The sequence below is a fragment of the Miniopterus schreibersii genome, assembly GCF_964146895.1.
Source record: "Miniopterus schreibersii genome assembly, chromosome: 4".
Lineage (NCBI taxonomy): Eukaryota > Metazoa > Chordata > Mammalia > Chiroptera > Miniopteridae > Miniopterus > Miniopterus schreibersii.
Window position 1 is genome coordinate 14935797 of NC_138105.1, and position 20741 is coordinate 14956537.

Here is a 20741-nt window from a genome sequence, read left to right on the forward strand (position 1 = left end):
TCACCTTGGACTCTCCTCTGTATTCTGCGCCCAGAGGATACCAAATGGGGAGCCGGCTCAGAGAAGAAAAACAGAAGTTAACACTTATTGGATACTTGCTATTTCCTAAGCACTGTTCCAAGAATGTTATATATCTGAACGGATTTAACCCTCACATCAATCTTCGGGAGTAGGTACTTATCGCCTTTTTACGAGGCACAGCGAGGTTAAATAACGTGCCCTGGGTGACTCGGCTAATAAATGGAGCGCTGTAAGTTCAAAGCCAAGCGATTCTGCTTCCCAAGTTTGTACTATGATCTCCTACACGAACCAAAAGACACAGCAAGGTTCTGTAACCCTTTGACCGAAAAATTCTCAACCACACTCATAACCAAAGAAATGGAAAATCTTCCAACATAAGAGACCACTTTCAACTTTCAACTTGGCGCCCGTTAACGATAATGGCAGCCAAAATCAGTCGGTGAGAAATGCAAACCCTCTTCTGTTGCTGGAGGAAACTGTAACAATTCTGTAAAACAATTTGGCATTATGCAAAAAAAAAAAAGTCTCAGAAACCTATATTCTTTGTAAATATATAGCTTGTGGATATAGATATGCATGTATGGCTGCAATGATGGAAAGTGCTCTGAGTAATAACAAATATCAGAAATAATCTAAACACTAAGCGATTAGAGATTGGTTCAATACGTCCTGAGGCGTCCGCCCAGTGGAATGCAAAGCAACCATTCAAAAGGCTAATGTACACTGTTTAATAATACACAAATGTGTTTATTCTGTTTCACTGACTGTGCACACACAAAAAGGAAAAAGTAAATTGAGAGAAATTGGAACGGCAGAGGAGGGGCTAATTATATCTCACACAGATGTTCGACAGAATTTATTTACATAGCAAGCTCCCTCAGCAACTCAATTCACAGAAATCTGCCGTCCGCGAACCCTTCTAGGCGCACGTGTATCAGAGGCCGGTGCACCTGAGCTAGGGGGAGCTGCCGGTGGCTGTGCCCACATGGGCAATGGCCGTGATGTATCCGGTTGCTATGCTGGGGGATGCCAGCATCAGTAATACAGGAACAGTCATTCTCTGCCTTGCTTCAGCAGGTGTATGTGAGGAAAAAAATCTATTTTTTGAAAAATAAAAATGCATGCCACTTTTGGGCAGAATTTCCAGCTTCCACATCTCTAGTGCTTTTAGAGAAAAGCATGTGGAGGCATAAAGGAAATTATTCCTGTCTTCACGCCTATGAGATTTTCACTTTCTCCCTAAATGAAAATAAAGTCTCAATTATAGGTAAGGAGACTTTCCCCTCTTCACTGTACTAGTCACATAACTGGAAGCACAATATCTTTTTATACAAAATAATACCACGTTCATTGTGAAAGATGTAAAAAAAAAATAGGACACACTTTTTAAAAATGAAAGAAGAGAAAATAATCTATAATCTAACCACTAGTGGTACCCTTTTAACATTTTCTGTATATATTTCTAGAATGTTCCCATGGATATATATACCTTTTTTTTAATATACATAAAATCACACCGTGCATCCTATGCTATAAGCCTTTTACACTTCCTGAAATCACATAAACATCGTGGCCTATCATTGCTTGTCCTAAAGTAGAATATTTAGCACACAGATGTGAATTTGTTGTTTAATGAAAGAAAGCAGGGCTCCGCCGATGCTCTTGGTGTGTTATCACAGTTGGCACTAAAGGCAACTAAGAATTAGGAATGAGGAAGGAACAAGACGGAATCTAATATTTATTAACAAGACCTTTTACTGAGTACTTTACATTCACGCCCTCATCTCAAACATAGCCCCTTGAGGTAGGACAGTTTGCCCCCCTTCCCACATGAAGAAACTGCGGCTTGAAAGGTTACATGCTTTGCCCAAGGTTATCTCACTATAAGCGGGGAGCCAGGACAACGCTTGCTCGTGTCTGACTCCAGTCATGTGACTATGAAGTGGGAGGACAGGGACCCTAACTCGGTTCTGCCCGAATCCACAATGTTCATGACATTTCCCCTTTACCACTGCCCCCTGGAACTTCTTTACAAAGTTCATTTGATTTTTTAGACAAATAACACTGGGTTAAGAACTGTGTACGCAAAAGGAACCATGACAGGAAAGGTCCTCTTTGGTGATGTTTACATGCCAGAGGGGAAGACAGGAAATGGACAAGTAAACACAGAAACAACTAAACCAACAAGTAGGCCCTGCTTCCCAAATACTCCCATAAGAAATGAGGTCCAAACTCTGGGCTTTCCGAGAAGGGGTCTCTGGCTCACATGGCTGTGTCCTGGAACCATTGGGCATCAGGTCTGTTCAGATCCCAGGGCTCTCTCCTAAAAAGATCCCCAACTAAAGAGCCCTAGAGCCTGGTACTGGCTCCCAATGTGCACCCCAATGGAGTTCAGATCATGAAAGGTTTTATTCCCAAGTCAATGGTCATGAGATCTTGAGATCAAGAGACTGGCAATACAGGCTATGGTGTCACCCTAAGTATATTGCATACTGCTTGAGAACGTGGATTCTGGAGTCCAGTCACTAACTGAGGGGGCCCGGGCAAGCCATTGAACTCCTCTGGGCCTTGATTTTTTTCCATTTATGAAATAGATATAATAACAGTACTTGCCATATGTTATTATTGTGAGAATTAAATGAGTTAAAACATGTGGAGTACCTTGAACAGTGCCAGGTAGGTCATCAAGGCTGTGTAAGTGCTCTTCCTGTGGAGTCATGCTAGGCGCCCCGAGCCAGGGCACTGGAGCTACACCTGGACATCACTGAGCACTGGAGTCGAGCACACCTCAGCAGCCTCTGGGTCCGACCACTCACTGTGTGGGTGATACTGAATACACTACTTGACTTCTCTAAATTTCATTTTCTCTCAGCCTTAAAATGGGGATTTTGACAGTACCTAATCTTAAAGATGGTTTTGAAAATGAAATGAGATCATGTGAAAAAAGATTGAGCACTTAGCATATGGTAGGGTCTTATGAAATGTTAACTGTGATTAAAAGTATGGTCACAGAAGATTAAAGAGTCTTTTCCCACCCCTGCTCCATCATGCCCCAAGCTTCTGGTTGCTAATTCTCATAGACCACCTATGGTCAGGGGGACAATATCTCCCCTTTTACCAGGTGAGATATGTACTATGCATAAGCTAGATCAGGAGGCCAAGGCCGAATCTTGCATGTGCATGTGTGTGTGCATGTGTGTGCATGTGTGTGTATGCATGTTAAAGAAACGATGGCCCCTATAGTCTGAGAGTGCACCTCTTGCTTTTAGACCTTCCTTACATTGTGCTCACTGTTGTCATACCAATGTTTTTATTTCCCTGGGCATATTATAGTATCAGAATTACTTTTCTCTTTGGATATTCTGGAATTGTTATGTAAAAGAGGAAAACAAATGAGTTCTGCCATGAGATTTAATGTGGTGATTTTCAGGAGTCCCCATAACACTGTTATGCTAAATCTGTGGACCAAGTTCCCACTGATTCAAAGTCAGGACTGTTGCTTTCTTTGCTATCCTGTTATCCCAGGAATGCATTTCCCCCGCAGAGTATCAGTCTCTGATCATTAAACAAAGACTACCTCTTATTTTGCCCTTTAATAATTCCCACATGCAGGCACTGATTCTTTTTTTTTTTTTTTAATCCTTACCTGAGGATATTTTTTTCCCACTGCTTTTCAGACAGAGTGGAAGGGGGAGAGAGAGAGACATCAATGTGAGAGAGACACATTGATTGGTTGCCTCCCGCACGCATCCTAACTGGGGCCAGGGATGGAGCCTGCAACCAAGATATGTGCCCTTGGCTGGAATCGCACCTGGGACCCTTTAGTCCCTGGGTCGATGCTCTAACCACTGAGCAAAACTGGCTAGGGCTTAGGCACTGATTCTTGAATATAGATGCAATTGATATGTTAGAAAACTGAATTTTATGTGGGGGTATTAAAAGCAAATGCTCCCATGATATTTCCCCCCACTGTGATATTCATCTGCACCTCCAACAGGTTTACTGGGGACTCAGCATTGAACATGACAGCTGAGCCCCGAGCTTACTGATTATACATTCCAGTAGGGATACAGACAGTTCACAAATACACAAGTAAATGTGAAAAATACTATCCAGAAAATGCAACACAATAGGTAGTGAACAGGGTTGAAGACTGAAGGAGAGGAATATCAGGAAAGATATCCCATCAGAGGTTATACCTGAGCTATCCTAGGGCTTGGATGCAAGAGACACACAATAAGGTCAAGTTGAGAGAAAAATGAGCCAGGAGAAAGTAGGCGGTGCAATGTCCTTGAGGAAATAAATTTCGCATATGGAGGCACGGAAAGACTGCCTGTGTAGCTGGAGCATGATTAGCTATAAGGATGGATGGGAAGGATGGGAGATCAAAAGAGTGGGCCACTAATCCTCCTTGCTAACAGCTTGAAAGGAACGTTGATTCATGGTGTCTTGTTTTCCTCATTTGTTAACAATAAAGTAGTTGGAGGTGGGAGGGAGGACAAGTATGATCCTAAAGGTCAAGGTCTGTCCTGTCACTGCTATTTAGACCATGCAGTACCTTTTTCTATGACTACAGGACATAAGTATAGGCCAATCTAGATCAATCTAGGCAGGAGACAGAAAACTTACACTGCACTGGGGCTCTTCCAAGCCTTAGGTTCCTCATCTGTAAAATGGGGCTGATGATAATAGCACTCAGTAGAAACACAGGAGAGCCATAGCAGCGAGCTGCAACGTGGCGATAAACAGATTGAAACCAGAGAGATATCTTTACCCCCATGTTCACTGCAGCACCACTTGCAACAGCCAAGATACAGAAGTAACCCAAGCGTCCATCAGCAGGTGAATGGATAAAGAAACGTGGTATGTACACAAAATGGAATACTACTCAGCCTTAAAAAAGAAAGAAATCCTGCCATACATGACAATATGGATAAACTGGGAGGACACAACGCTAAATGAAATAAGCCCATCTTCGAAGGACAAGCACTGCATGATTCTGCTTATACGGGAACCAAAAATGGTCAAACTCACAGAAGCAGAGGATACAATAGTGGTTTCCAGGGTTGGGAGGTGAGGGAAATGAGTTATGGTTCAATGAGTTTTAAGTTTAGTTACATTAGATGAATAATTTCTAGAGATCTGCTGTACAGCATAGCGCCTATAGTTAGCAATATAGAATTATCCCATTTCAAAATTTGTTAAGAGGGCAAATCTCTTACCACATACACACACAAAAGGGATACAAGGAGACTCTGGGAGGTGTTGGATGTGTCTGTTACCTTGATTATGGTGACAGGTTCATGAATGTTTTCATATGTCCAAACCCATCAAGTTGTGACATTAAATATTTGTAGCTCTTTACATGTTAATTATACCTCAATAAAACTGTTGTGTTTTTTTTAAAAAAAAAAACAAAAACCCAGACAGCTAGACTGTTTAAAAAAAAATCTGCATTTCTGAGACTGTGTTATTATTCTGTATTTTGGTGTCTGTGCTCACAGCAGCTGGGAAAATGGCCTTCCTAGAACCAGTCCTGTGCTTATGGACATAAATGACTCCACAATACATGTCCACGGCATAAATCACTTTCTCTTTACCTTTTCTATGCTCCATAATGATGTAAATGGCTGAAAGGTCACCAATTTCCTGGCTGTTTATAGTCAGCAGGGTTAATTTTTCCTACTGGTCAGAAAATGTCAAGCCCATCAGTAGCATTAGTCGCTTCATTAGCTAATGTAGTATAATTCATTGTTTGGGGATTAAAGAAAAGACACATTTGGAGAATACCTGGAATAAGAGAAAGGATATTACTCAAAAGGGAAATTCTCAGTTGAAATTACCATCATCACTATAGCTTATGATCTTTTCTCAGAAAATGACCCCATATATCAGTATGTCAAATGACCATAGATGTCATTTTCCAAATAGACCTAAGCCATGCTTTAGAAAAAAACCTTTAGAACCACTATATAATCATTTTGATAGCAAATATTTATTAAGTCTTAGTATGTGCAAGGCTCTGAGACGAGTATTTTGAGCAAATTGCCTCCCAGCATACTCCTGCCCTTCTCATGAGAAGAGGTTATTGGTCCCTATTTTGCAAATGAGAAAATGGGTGCTTTGAAAGGTCTAGCTGAGGGAGGGTCACCAGGCTCTGAGGCCTTGCCCTTTAGGCCTTAGGGTGCATATAGGACCTTGCTGAGGCTTGAAGTCAAGGGAAATTCTCTTTCAAGGTTTAAATGGCGGCGAAAGAACCTGCCATCACTCTCAGCTTTGTTCCCAGCTTTGCATCCAGTCTTCCTGGTTTCACCCAAATCTATTTCACTGGCAAGTCAGCCACCGAAAGAAGAAAGACTCCATTGCCTTGGGATGTCCCTACCAAGATCTCACATGACCATAGCCATCTCTTGGAACACATTTCCTAAAACCTTCCTCTTCACTCTCCAGTCGCCCTAGCCTCTCCCCAGTGGGTGTTACGGCTCCAGCACATAGTGGGTGCTCCATAAAAACGTGTTAAATGCATTACGAAACCTCCCAGTTGAAAGGGGTAACCTGTGAAGTTACATGTAATCCTCTAATTAAAACATAGTTTTCAGCACTTTCTTTCTGTTCCTGCTTGACCATCACGTCCAGGGCACAGAAACTAATGGAAAGGCAAAGCAAGGCGTGGAGCTTGTGCAGTGTCTGAAGTACAGTTTGTTATCTGACACCCTAAATGGAAACTCACTCTTTCCATAATGTGACAGCAAAGAAAAGAGTACTGACTTAAAATCAATAGTAAATAAACATGCAAGTAAACAATACTCTCATGATACAAAAAATATAGCTGCCTCAAAACAAGTCAAATAATTTCCTTACTATCTTTATGTAAGATTGCCAGACTATCATAACCAGAGACAAATTGTTCTGTCTCATTGCCAGGAGAGAAGTGCCCAAAAATAAAATGAGAACAGTGTTAGAGAAAAGTGCCATTTTAACAGTTATTTAAATAGGTTTAGTGACTACTCCAGCTACATTGGTCCCATTTTATCACTAAGTATGTTTTATTCTTGCTGATAAAATGCTAAACCCTAATCCGTTGAAAAAAATGCTTCTGTTGTGTTTTTAATCAGTATTATTTACAGTCCAATAAATGTAATATGCCGGAGCTGATGTGGAAACGTTTGCCCCCGCAGAGCAAAAGGCAAATTCTGTGCTTCCGTATCACTGTGCTGCGAGCAGGGCAGCCCACCGCTCGCTGCCTAGATGGCAACCCCCCAGGATGGCACGGGCCCCAGGGGCGCCGCGGCCTGCAAAGGGACTCTGCGAAGAGAAACTCGGCCCATTTACAATTTTACCAAAAGTTAGCCCTTGGCAAACAGATGAAGAAAAATGTTTATGGCTAAACCTCTGAATAATCCACACTAAAAATGAAAGGGAGTTGCCAAAAAGAAAGAAAAAAGAACAACAAAGAAGGGGGGGAACAACAAAGGGGGGGAACAAACCCTGATATACTGACGTGGTGCCTGCTTGTGCAGCTGGGAGTCCAGCAGACCTGAATCTAGATGCCCCCCACTCCACTGAACAAGCATGAAGCTTAGGAACACAGATTCAACGTCCAGCCCCAGCTTTCCCCTCTGCAGAATGAAATAATAACAACTCCCATCCCAGAAGCATCTTTAGTGATAAACAAAACAGACTCTTAAGGAAGAAGGTTCTTCATAGAATAAAATGCCCAACAGCTGCTCTTTGAATCCATTTCCAAGGCAGTTAAAAATGACTGGTGTTAGTCCATTTTTGTTGAAATCCCAGCTAGTGAGCTGAATGCCTTTGGCCAAGTGACTCATGCTCTCAGAACCCAAGTTTTCCTGTCTGTAACATGGGAACAAAACAGTACCTGTTTGAGCTGGAGCTGTTTTCTACTGGTGCCTCACAATCGGTCTCTGCGCTTGCCCATCCTGCTCCTACCTGGGATATCACCTCTGCAAAGTAGATCAACAGGCTACCTCGTGTCTAACTTCCAGTTGGATGTGGCCAATGGGAAGCACAGATGAACAGCAGGTGGGAGAAAGTGAGATAAGCACATTTATTCCTCTAAATCCCTCGCTAGAAGGTCTCAACGGCTTGCCTGCTACTCTACCCAAGCCAAAGCTCCAGCTACATGGTCCTGTCCTATAACCACAACTACTTCTCTGGATTCTGCTAACAACTCCCTCCCCTGGCCCCTTCAGGACTTAACAAATACTGCACTAGCAATAGTTAGGGTGGCTCACCATCCCTTGTTTTCTTCTCTTAATTGTGATCATACTTAGTAAATAGTTACTCAGTTTCTTTAGCCCATATGAATGTCTCATTTGTTTCCTACCAAGACCAAACCCGCAGCTGATACAACAGAAAGAGCCCAAGAAGACGAACCTTCCTGATGACAGTGGGTGGCGCATACATTTGAGGAGGGCACACTTCCCCTGTGGTAAATGAAACGCTAGTATTTCATGTGGTGGAGGGGCATTGTGCTTGTTTGAGTTATCACTGGAGATGGCCTGGCATCGAGTGCAAATGGAAGGCAAGGGACTGAGAGATTAAGTGGCTGTGGCACTTAGTTTCTATGGTGACAATATTGATCAGAATGCTTTTGGGGTAGTTAGTTGCTGCTGACAACACTGGAGAGGAAGGACAAATTGGAATCTTCAACTGTCTAGTTCATACTGCAAGTGGAAAATCTGAAAGCCTTGATGATAACTTTGTAGTCGTAGGCTGATGTGTCTGTGATGGAGCATGAGGCCTGATTGTAAGTAGTGCTGAGTTGGGACACCAGTTAAAAGCTCAGCTTCACCAGATCTTTTAGGCAATGGCTCTGATGCAAGAGGAGTGAGACCCTGATACATGAGAAAGCTACATTTGGACAGAACACAGCTGATGCTGAGAACTTTGCATCTGTAAAGCTCCCTGACCGAAGCAGGTGTACTCAATATAAAACCAATAAAAGGTAAATCCCAGCATATCCAAGGCAGAGCATTCAAGGCCTGGGAAGAAACAGCACATATGCCAAAAGAGCTACAGAACATTGCCAGTTATATCAAGAGATGTGAGTTGATGTAGTGTGCATGAGAGTGGACACTAATGGTTTCAGCCAAAGATGACAAAATTTAAAACTGAATTTAAGCCAAGTTTATTGATATAGGTACACTCACCTCACTGGGACTAGAATTAATAGTCTATTGGTTGAATAATTAGACTTGGATTAAGGAATGGCTTAAGGCCAATGAAGTTGAGATATCAGAACTTCCTTGGCATATATATAGGGAAAGGATTCAGAAGGCTCAGAGAGATGGGATTGGTAGCACAGATCTCATATATGAGATCTGTTTAGTCATGCCCTAACCATCACAACCCCAGGAGAACCCAGATGACACTCCCTTCACCAAAATCTTAAGAATACATCCATTGGCATTTGAAAACAATATGTTGGCTAGGATAGAGATGAGTGCAAGTGTAACAAAGGAAGTTGCTTTCTTGACCTCAATTGAAATAATGGGATCCTGGAGCAGAGGGTAGGAGCAATAATTACTATTATAAGCTACAGGGGCAATAGAGTGGTGATTAAAGTGTTTTGATGTACAGGGATTAAAGTGGCAAGGGTTAATGTACTATTAAATCATTAGGAATTAAATAGATAGAAGGAAATTTTAGGTACCGGTGGTGTAATAAGAAATCTGATTCACATCTCTGGGGCTGATCATGACCTTTAAACAGTATTCAGACCTAAGCTAATTCATAAATCCAGGTTCTCTTGATCATAGGGGAAGATACTTCCTTCCATCTGAGGGCAGTCTCAACAAGTGGCCATTAATATGTACTGTAAATATTCATCCAAGGCTCCCTTGAAGAATCTGTGAATGTTTACCAGGCTTCCTGAGAACTATTAGATACTGACTCTGTACTAAAATGGATCCTCTGAGACAGAAAACATTGCTATGAGACACCACTCCCAATGCAAGTCAGGTGATAGATGAAGTCTTGACCCAAGACCATCTCATAATGGGTCCAATGGGAGGCTAACCCATGTTGTTTCTTCCTCTAATCCTAGAACATATAGTGGCAAAAAATGTAGCAGAACTCCCAATTTTGTTCCTTGACCCACTGAGTAAGAGCTATCATGTTACAAAGGACTTAGTGGAAGCCCCTGGAACTGTCCCCAACTCCAGCGTATGCTGACATACTTTATCTATGGGGGTACTGCAAAGATGAGGAGATAAGAGATTAGATTTACCATCAAAGACTTTAAAAATGCAGAGGTAGGTATTATTACCTCATCTGTGTTTAACTCACATGTGTGGCCAGAGCTAAATCTAGGTAAATGATATATAAATTCACAAGCATGTGTAGATATCACAACCTAAAAGTCGTAGCAACAGTAAATATCATGTAAGTTGATGTGGCTTTTTCCTCTATCAACTAGGGGCCATAACTTCTGTCAGCATAGAAAGGAAGTCAAATTAGCCAGTTGACTAGAAGCTTATATTGTGGAGGGTATGGAAGGAACATCTATTTCCAAGATGTGTTCAAAGAACACAGGGTCAATGAAGCCATACTTGCAATGCTAAGCCCAGCAGCCATCACAGAAGAACCGTCTCTAGATGAATTATCCTTCCTACAATCTGATTTAATTCTTAATATTAAAGATGAAATCTAAGAAAGAGGGCAATGATTTTAGACAGATTAAATGGCATTAAATTTAATTCTTCAGGATTTTTTCATTTCACCTAATGAGAGACCTAGGGACCCTGATATTTGAGATCTACTAATATTGCATAAGGTGACCCAACCAAATCTGGAGTAGAGAGTTTCATCAGTAATCTAGAGCCTACCAATGTCTCCTCATTTTGCCCTGGGAATCTTTATTAGAACATTTTCTCTGGCACAAAATAGCAATCAGATTAAATGGTATCCTCCCCTAATTTCCAAATCCGCAAAGTAGATTAATGACTTTTTTCATCAATATTTGGGGTCCGTGAAGACATGCTCTTCCCTGACCTCCATCTTCCTAGAGGGCTCTGTCTCAGGATACTCCTGCCTTGGTCTTCCCCCATGACTCAAAGGAGCTCACAACAGTTGACCTGTTTTCTGGTGAAGTCCTGGTTTCCAGTAAATTCTCTGGAATGGAGCCCGGAATCATCTGAGGTGTCTCTCTGAAAGCACATGTCCCATTAGATAATCTACAACAAGTCTCGGGTGTACCAAGAGGACAAAAGGATGGCTTCTTAGCTAGAAGGCAAATAAGAAAAAAACAAACAAAACTCTCAAGACTCCCAAAGCTAAGCCTTCCAAGGATATAAATGAATATAATTTCAGGTATCTGGGAATGCTTCCCAGTTGCTAAAAATCACAGGTGACTGTGAAAAATGGGTTTGGACAAGATCCACAAGGTAAATGTAACATCCAAAGCTTCATTTGTATTTTCCTGTAGTATTTAAACAGGTTTTTAAATCTATCACTGGAGTCCTGTTAGAAACCAGGAGAGAGGGGAAATAAGTCATTCATATAAGGAAAAAGATGGGACCCACTAGGGCGGAGAAAATGCTAATGTTCTTGGCCACTGTTTCTACCACCAGTGCACAGCTTGGTGCTCGACATACAAGAGTTTAATACAAGTTGCTTGAATGAATGCAGAGAGAAGAGAAAGAGGGTAGGCTAAATACTTGTGGAAGACACACCCCACCTACATGATCCACCATCTCCCCATAAACTGAGCTTCAAGCCATCATGAGGTACTTTGTTTGGAAAAATGAAGCTCTTTCCAACACTTTCTTCTTTTGCTTATAAATCAATTTATGAGAGAGAGTAATTGCATGCAGGATCAATTACTATCTCTCATTATTTGTCTTAAAACAACTGTGCTCTATAGCATCTTCTCCAGGATTTCATCCAGGAGGTGGGTTATTTGTCTAATATATTATTATACTGTCCAGAAAAAAATCTTAGGGAGATAAATATGTATTAAATATTCTAATTATATTCTTCAGTATATTCAAATAAACTTCTCCTATCCTCTTTCCTATCTCTTTTCCTTTCCTTCTTCTGTCCTTTCTTTCTTCGACAATTCTAGTCAGATCAACCCACTTCTTTCCCGTCTCTGTTCCTATTTTTGTAGCACAACAGTTCCTCTCTTCCGCTTCTTTGATTTAAATATATCCATGTGTCCTGGATATAACAATTTAACTACTCTTTCTAGAAAAAGAAAAAAAAGCCATACCTAATCTTAATTTCCCCCCTTCCTCATAATTAGATAATTGAACATTTGGTAGTTTAATCAGTTAATTGTGTATGTGCAAAAAACTGCTTTAATATGTTAAAGACACTGCTTTATTTGTCAGCAAAAAGGATTAATGTTTGGGTTTAGAGGATCTGTGAGCAGATTACTTTATAGCTTCCACATCCTATTAATGAATGGCACCTAGGGCCAATCCTATTTCTGTTCTTAATGAAGAAATGGCTTCTTATAAACAGACTTTGATATCTAAGAAGAACTGAATGAAACATATTTCTTAGAAAGAAAAAGTCTGTACTTTTACTGGTAGGGGGCTACTGTGGTTGTTGCTGACCTGATTGTCCAAAGCAGCCCCAACCTTTGTGAAAATGGTAGAAAGTGTATAGGAAAGCAGCATCTCTTAAGAAGGTCAAAGAACTCGCTCAGGCCCTAATTTGTAAGTTCCGTATTAAAGTTTCTTGATTAAACAGAAGTTAATTGATAGGGGTCTTTTTTTCTGTCCACCATGAATAGAAAGCATATTATCAGGAATTTTTAATGGATCCTCCAATGACTAATGTTAAACATTGAAGTGGTCAAGCTGTCTACTTGAGCCACTCCTGGGACAGAGCTATGCCTAAGGATAGGCAGAGGAAATTCAATCTTCCTCTCTCCATAACCAAAAAGGTGTGCAAGGGCACGTTAGGACCTTGACAGGAGCCAAATCCTCAGCTTAGGGAATAAATACTACCTCACTGGAAATATTTTATAATTTAACAGGGATTTTAAATGCTATCGCTTAAAACCTCAAAACTAAGGTTCTAACATGTATATGCGTGTTTGGCCCCATCCTCTTAAAGAGTCACCCAATCACTCTTTTTTTCTAAAGGTGATCAAAAGAAGACCAGCTCTGAAATTCTCTAAGTCCCTACTACTGTGATCTAAGTAAGCTCTTTCAGATACAGAGATGGTTACAGGTTATAATTTCAGGATTCTGCTTGCTAGCAACTTCATAATTTTACTATATTGTCATGTATTAATAAAAATACAAAGAAAGTATAAAACAGTGCTCGCTGAATTCCCTCCCCACCACACACACACACACACACACACACACACACACACACACACACACACACACACACCATGGATCAGAACTAGGGAGAATATGTGAAGAATGAAATAACCCTTAGGCCACTTGTCTCAGCATGCATAAGCATCTAAAATAAAGTGATGAATAAAGATAGCTACCAAAAGCCAAGTACTCTGAACAGCCCAGCCTAACCCTGAATCTGACAATAATGTCTATTAGCTTGAGACAGAACAAATCCAGTGAGGGACCAGGGGACCAGGGGACCAGGGGACCAGGGGACCAGGGGACCAGGGGACCAGGGGACCAGGGGACCAGGGTTAAATCACTTTGAACATCCCAATATTGATAAGACACAAAAATAAAGGGAAATAACTATTCATGGAACTGAACACTAATTGGTCTCAATCAGTCAAGTTCTTCCCAGGGGGCAATGGAAGATGCTTTGCCAACTGTACTGAAGAAAAAGGGCTGCTGACTGCTTTGCATCTGACTCTCTCCTCTCTGTTACCCCACACTACCCTCCGTTCAGACAAAAGAAGATCTATATACAGACAGAGCATCATCAATGGGCCAGGATATTTGAATCATCAGATGGCTGGATGCCTGCAGTGGTAGGTGAAGAATGGCACTAAGAGTAAGCCAGCAAATTAGCAAAATAAATTTATGAAAGAAAAAATTTTAATAAGTGGTATTGAATCAATTAAAGATTAATAGGTTAAAAAAAAAAACAAAAAAAAAAACAAAAAGCTTTGAGCCAAACATCACACCTTATATAAAATGTTGAGTTAACTGCAGATTATAAACTTAAATGTGAAACATAAAACTTCCAGAAAAAAAGAAGCATAGGAGAGGATTTTCCATATGCACAATCCGTAAGAGAAAAAAATTGAAAAATTAGACCTCATCAAAATTAAAACCTTCCGCTCTGTGAAAGAACTTGTTAAGAAAATAAAAATTACAGACTGGGAGAAAATATTATTTGTAAGTCACATATCTGACAAAGTTCTCTTATGTAGAATATGTGAAGAACTCTCCTGCACTTTATACAAGTGTCCTGGTTATTAATCCTAACACTTCATTCCTCCTCTGTTTAATCTCTACCACCCTTTAGACCTTTGGGATCCAAATCATTTTTCCCTCCTGTCTTCCTTTCTATAAAAGTAAAAAAAATAAACCTGCTTTCTCTGGTACCACTTGCCTTGCCACTCACTGTTGCCATCATTGGCTAGATATTAATAAGGGGAAAGAAGCAAAGGGAGAGTCAGAAATTGTTGGGCATGATCAGCTGGGAAGCAGAGGCCTGTTTGCTTTACCAGGAAGCTACAGCTTCACACTTCCCCCAGGAACACCAGTCCGTTCCCCACAGATCACACTGGGGGAAGGGATAGAACAAAGGGGCAGGTAAACACATGTGCAATAAAGTAAAAATGGCACAGGGGAGGTGTCAGTCTAACCTGGGCAAAAGATCACTGGCTAGGGAATGGACCCCATCAGAAGCCCACAGAACTCCAGGAAACTGATTAATTATTTTTAAAAAGCTTCTTCCTCCCAAGCCTGGGAATATGTAATCCCAGGAAACAAAGAGCCCCTCTCCCCCGCCCCGACTCGCCCCATGCATTTGCATGTTTTCTCTCCATGGCCATGTGGCCATGTGGACTCCAAATGCAGGCTCCAGGTGGGAGCCTGGATACTGCAGCACAGCAACGGACTGCAGCCAGGAACACAAGCTAAACTAGCTGGATGCCAGACTGAACTAAGCTTTAATATGGCACAGGATCTCTGGACGTTTCTATTTCTGGTGATTTTCCAAGGTAGAATGGACAGAGATGAAACACTGGGAACTCCTTTAATTTTGCTTCCCAAATAAACTCTGCCACCAGACCTCATTCTCTCTTGTGGGTCCCAGAAAATGCTTTTTCTCGTGATATACAAGAACCCACTTCCACTGGCAACATCACCACTTATCGTTTTTTCTCCCCTCTTATATCCTGCTAACTCAGAAAAGACACAACTGCAGCCATTATATGACTTTTTGATTATGTTAAATTTCTTGTATCCATTCCCTGGCATTTCCTAGACTCCAGTTTCCTCTTCCTGCTAGGGTTCCTGCTCTATTCTCTGCTTTTTCTCTGCATGAAACATCACTTTACCTTCTGCTCCACATTTTTTTAAAATGTTATTGATTTTAGAGAGTAAAGGAGAGGGAGAGAGAGAGAGTCAATCGGCTGCCTCCTGTATGTACCCCGACAGGGGCGAAACCCACAATCTGGGCATGTGCAGTGGCTGGGCATTGAACTGGAGATCTTTTGATGCATGGGAAGTCACTCAACCAACTGAGCTACACCGGCCAGGCCTGCTTCACATTTTTATAAATACTATTGAAATTATCGGATGCCAATGATGTGAAAGGTGAAGACATTCTACTGATGTTCTCTTGGCTAATATAAACATGTCCCCTGTGAAAGATTTTTCTTATCAAATTGTTTCTCCAGTGGTGTCAAAGGTCAAATGGAATGAGTTGACACAATTATTCAGAAATTCCAGACCTTAAGAGCAACAGCGACTACTGATAATGAAGTAGAATTTTGTTTTGAATTTTGTCACAATTCATCACCTTTCCTAGATAAGTTCTGGACTCTCTACTTGGCCTCAATGGAAAGAATTAACGTGACACTAGAGTTGGGAACAAAGAAGAAAGTTAACTCGGTGACTTAACAAATCAATTGAAGTTGCTTTTGGGTTTCAGCTTCTGAATATAGCAACGGTGACTGATCACATGGAATAACTCATTTCTCTAATAATTACAAAGCTGAATGACAGCTAAGTTTCTAGTCTGCTTTATCTTGGGCATTTCCTTAAGCTCCGTGTATGCAAAAAAAAATAATTTTTTTAAGTAAAATAACAAAAGAAAATCTTTGTGAAGCAGTTCTAACCTGGGCTAATTATGTAGCTATTTCAGAGAAAGTGATTTGGGGACCTGGAATTGCTTGCTTTCTGTACTGTGTGCAACTAGCAATACCCAGTGCTCAGCACCAGATCTCAGTCAGTCAGCATTCTGTTGCAGCAAAGAGCAGACTGTGCAGGTGACTATACACATTGCTGTCCTAATGGCTGGACCCAAGCGCCCCAGCTAGAGAACTTCAGCTTGGAGTCACTTGCGCACACATCAACCACTACTAATACCAGTCACATGTCTACACACTGGGATAAATTACTGAGCTCACAAGCTGCCAAATAAATAACATCTAGGCCAATTTGTTGAAGCTTGGCCATTAATATGCTTTCCTTACGTCTACAAAGTTAGAAGGCAAGGGATGGGCCTGGGAGAAAAAATACTACAGTTGAACTACTATTTGAGACAACTAGAATAGAAACACAGTAAGAAGAGAAATATAAACATTACTTATGATTATTTTTAAATAAATATATAAGGAAGGCCCAGAGACTACAAGTATTAGACTTCAATTAAAATTTATTGAGCACCTAATAAATATCGGGCACTGGGGATGGAACCATTAACAAGATAGACAAGGTCTCTGCTGCATGGAGCTCAAATTTTGGTGATGAGAAAAAAATATGCAAGTAAATAACACGTAAACAGAACATTACAGACCATGATAAATAATAATAGAGATAACAAATCAGGGTGATATGACTGAGAGTGACTAGAACGGGGAAGGAGGCAGGAGAGAGTAAGCATGCAAGGCTCCCAAGGAGGAGACATTTGTGCTGGGATCTTAATGGCTGGAAAGAGATGCCCATGGGCAACTGTAGGGAAAGGTAATTCTTGGAAAAGGGAACAGAACGTGTGAACACCTTGAGGTGGGAATGAGCTCAGTGTGTTCCAGGATCAGAAAGACCATAGTGGCAGGAGTGAAGTGTCTAAGCAAAAATTGCACAAGACAAAGTTAAACAGGTAAAGAAGACAAAATTCAAAGCCATTGTGATAGAAGAGAGTGACCATAAGGCAGTCTGAAGTCACCACCAATGAAACAAAGGGCAGGAGAGTTTTAAAAAGCTGAGGCAGGTGAGTTGTAGGTCATCTGTGTTTTCTATTGGCCTTGTGGAAAGTAAAAGTAAACATTCTCCAATCTTCACGATGGGAAGTAGTTTTATAAATTGGAGAAAAGGCTCAGTGAAGTTAGGTTCCTGCCCTCCCATAGAAACTGGGAAATAGGGATGCAGTCTTCCTTAATTACATTTCAGAAGATGGCCCCAAGGTTCATGAGAAAGACATTCCAGGTTGTAAAACTGGCAAGAGATGTTTAAAAAGATTTGCACCTCAAAGGATCAGAGAGAGACTTTGCAATTACAAGTTTTCTAAAGAAAATGCTCTAAGAAAAGGGCGGTCAGTGAGTTGAGTCAGAAAGAAGCCTGTCTAAAGTTTAGTCAAGCTGAGGGAGATGCTGAAGCTGTTTTGGTCATTAGATAGCAAGTGGAAGGATGGGTTGAGGTGAGGATGTTCATATAGGCAGGGACCATGGAACACCATGGGGGTGGTCGCCAGGTAGACTTCACTCAAAGTGTAACAGGAAGCCGCAGAAGTATTAGGCAAGACAAATAACCGCCCTTGTCATCTCCCATTTATACAGATAAAATATTTGGTGTAGACGACATTAACATATATCAAGCACTTCCAAGGTACAGCATGTGCATTGTTTTACTTAATCATTGTAAACCTTGATGTTACCTTGTAAGCCTGAATGACAAAATTACATAACTTTAGGAGTTGTGGGTTAATTGTTTGGCAATTTAAATATTACCCTCATTTTGGAGTTGAAAGAAGGAAGGCTCAGAAAGTTTAAGCAACTTGCCCTAAGTTACCTAGCTAAGTGGCACTCATTTCCCCACATTCTTACTATCGAAGGACTTCAATGGTTTCCATTTTCTACCAACATCCAGTTGACTGGTGATCTCATCCAGTCTCATGGCTTTAAGCGCCATCTATATGCAGGTGACTCCGAATTTTAACTCCAGCCCACACCCTGCCCTCATAGCTAGGTGATGGCCCGTGATGTCGGTGTAGCCACTAAAATACCAAAGTCCTTCAGGGAGCCAGGGAGTTCTGAAAAATAATTTCCACTCTCACTGATAAGAGAGAGATGTCTGAGGACAATTTTCTGGACCAGCTCCCTCTTCCTTTAAAGTTGTTGGTCAAGGAGTGTTAACCACTCACATGATCCTCAGAAGCACGCTGGGGATGATGTAGGAAGACAGGGACCCCCGGGGCTCTTGCATGATTATTGAGCCAATAAAGTAATCCAGGACCACTGTTCTGCAGAATTTTAATTACATAAGAGAATACTGAATGTTAATTTTTTAAGTCTCTTTCGTGGTTTGTCACTTGTACCTGAAAGTAACCTGGACTATAGGCCATCACAATGATGAATCACAACCTATGATCAAGCCAGTCCAACTTTCTCACTATTCAGTGTAACATAACCATTGTACAGTTTACTTACAGGGGCACGCTCCAGAAATCCACCTGCTGGCCATACCCACAGAGAAAATAACCTCCAGGTGATTATTTTTCTATGGTCGCGCAACAAACACTAAGCATCCGTTGTGTGCCAGAAACTACTCAAGGCTCTCAGGATACAGCAGCAATGAGCTGAACAGGCAACATTCCTGCCCTCATGGAATTTACATTCTAATATAGGAAGACAGATCACGCAGGGTTGGACTTCAGGAGCTCACACATATACAATTCTCCCCTTTCTGGCCAAATACTCATTGATACCCTTGGCAGGAAGAGCCAGGGGACTAATTCTGACCAAGTGTCACTAATACTTTGTGAGCAGAGCTGATATGTGCTCCTTCGGGGCCCAAACATTTCATTTTCACTGCAAGCAACACTCTCTTCTCCTGTCTCCCATGCTTGAAGGAATATGTATTGAGAGGGAGGTGCCACACATGGTCTGGATTTTAAAGTCATCTCTTGGAGGACAGTTGTCCTAGAGAGTCATTCCAACCCTCAGTGCACTTTGCATGAGAGAGAAAAACTTTATCTTGTGCGATCACTGAGGTTTTGTGGTTCATTTTGATTATATATCCCAACTAATATAATGTATTAGATGGTGCATTTGACTACAAATCTCCTTTTAAATACAATTTTCTCACGCAGTATAGCTTACAGAAGCATTTATAAATTCCTCTCAGCTATGTTTAGAATTTATCCTTTCTAAACATCGTTTTCATTAGTTTCAGCTTGTGTGATACACGGACACACAGACATCAAACAAAATTATTGTAGTAAAGTCAGATTCTGATTTCTATCTGATCACAACTTCCCCCTAAATACATTCTCCTATCCTGCAAATCACAGGTAACAACTATAAGAATCCACATATCTTTAAAAAACAGTTTAGGGCACTGGGGAAATTATATATACTAAATTAGTTGATATTTAGAATAGGAATTGGAACCAGATAGAAGAATAGTGACTTTTGCTCATTTGTAGTAAAATGAGTGAATCTCCACTATGTTTCTTTTTCTGTGCTTTTTAATATGACTTTTTGAATGTCCCAGGAAACTAAGCATCCGTCATCCTAGTAGATTACTCTGTTGGCAACAGTGTTCTTTTTCAGCTATTTTCCAAGATATTTGCTCTACAACTTTTTTTTTTTACTCCTAGTCATTTACTGGTAAAAAATTTCAAGTACCAAATTCATCGTGTCATAACATTTTTTAAATGGTTATTAGGTTAAACCTCAATAAGACATATTTGATATTACCATATTACCATGTGCCGATAACCAAGATTTACTTCTATCTCCAGGAGGTTTCTAGGAAACCCTTTGTTGCAATAGTGGATAAAAGTTTTCTTAAATGCTCTTCTGGAGTTTCCTCAATAGGATGTTCCTTTGAAAGACTACGGGCTGTGACTTTATAAACAAAGGGAACATTCTGGAATCCGCCACTGCTCTATTTCCAGGGCCTAGCTTAGTGTGTGCACATAGTAGGTATTCAATAAAACCTGTTATGTACTAGCCCATCTCAATTCCCCATAGCTGATTATTAGTGCTTAATTAATGTGTTGCATGAATTAAAATCAATTAATGTATAGATTCAGATCTCTGAGTTGGAAATCCATTGTTATTAATTTGATTTTACAGTACCCTGGTCCCATTTTCCAAAATTAGTAGCACTTTAAAAAAAAAAATAACAAAAATTTAAATAAGAATCGTGCTCCATACCCCTGTACAAATGATACAAAGGCCTTCATAAATACATAAACAACAGCAGATAATCCAGATTTACCTGCATAGCTTGATTCATTCATGCTTTTATGCCTTGTCTATTATTTTTTTCCTTGGTGCTGAAGTTGCACTGAGAGAACAAGAGGGGGGGAGAGAGAGAAATTGATGACAATGCATCTAGGTCAACAGCGGGTGTCAT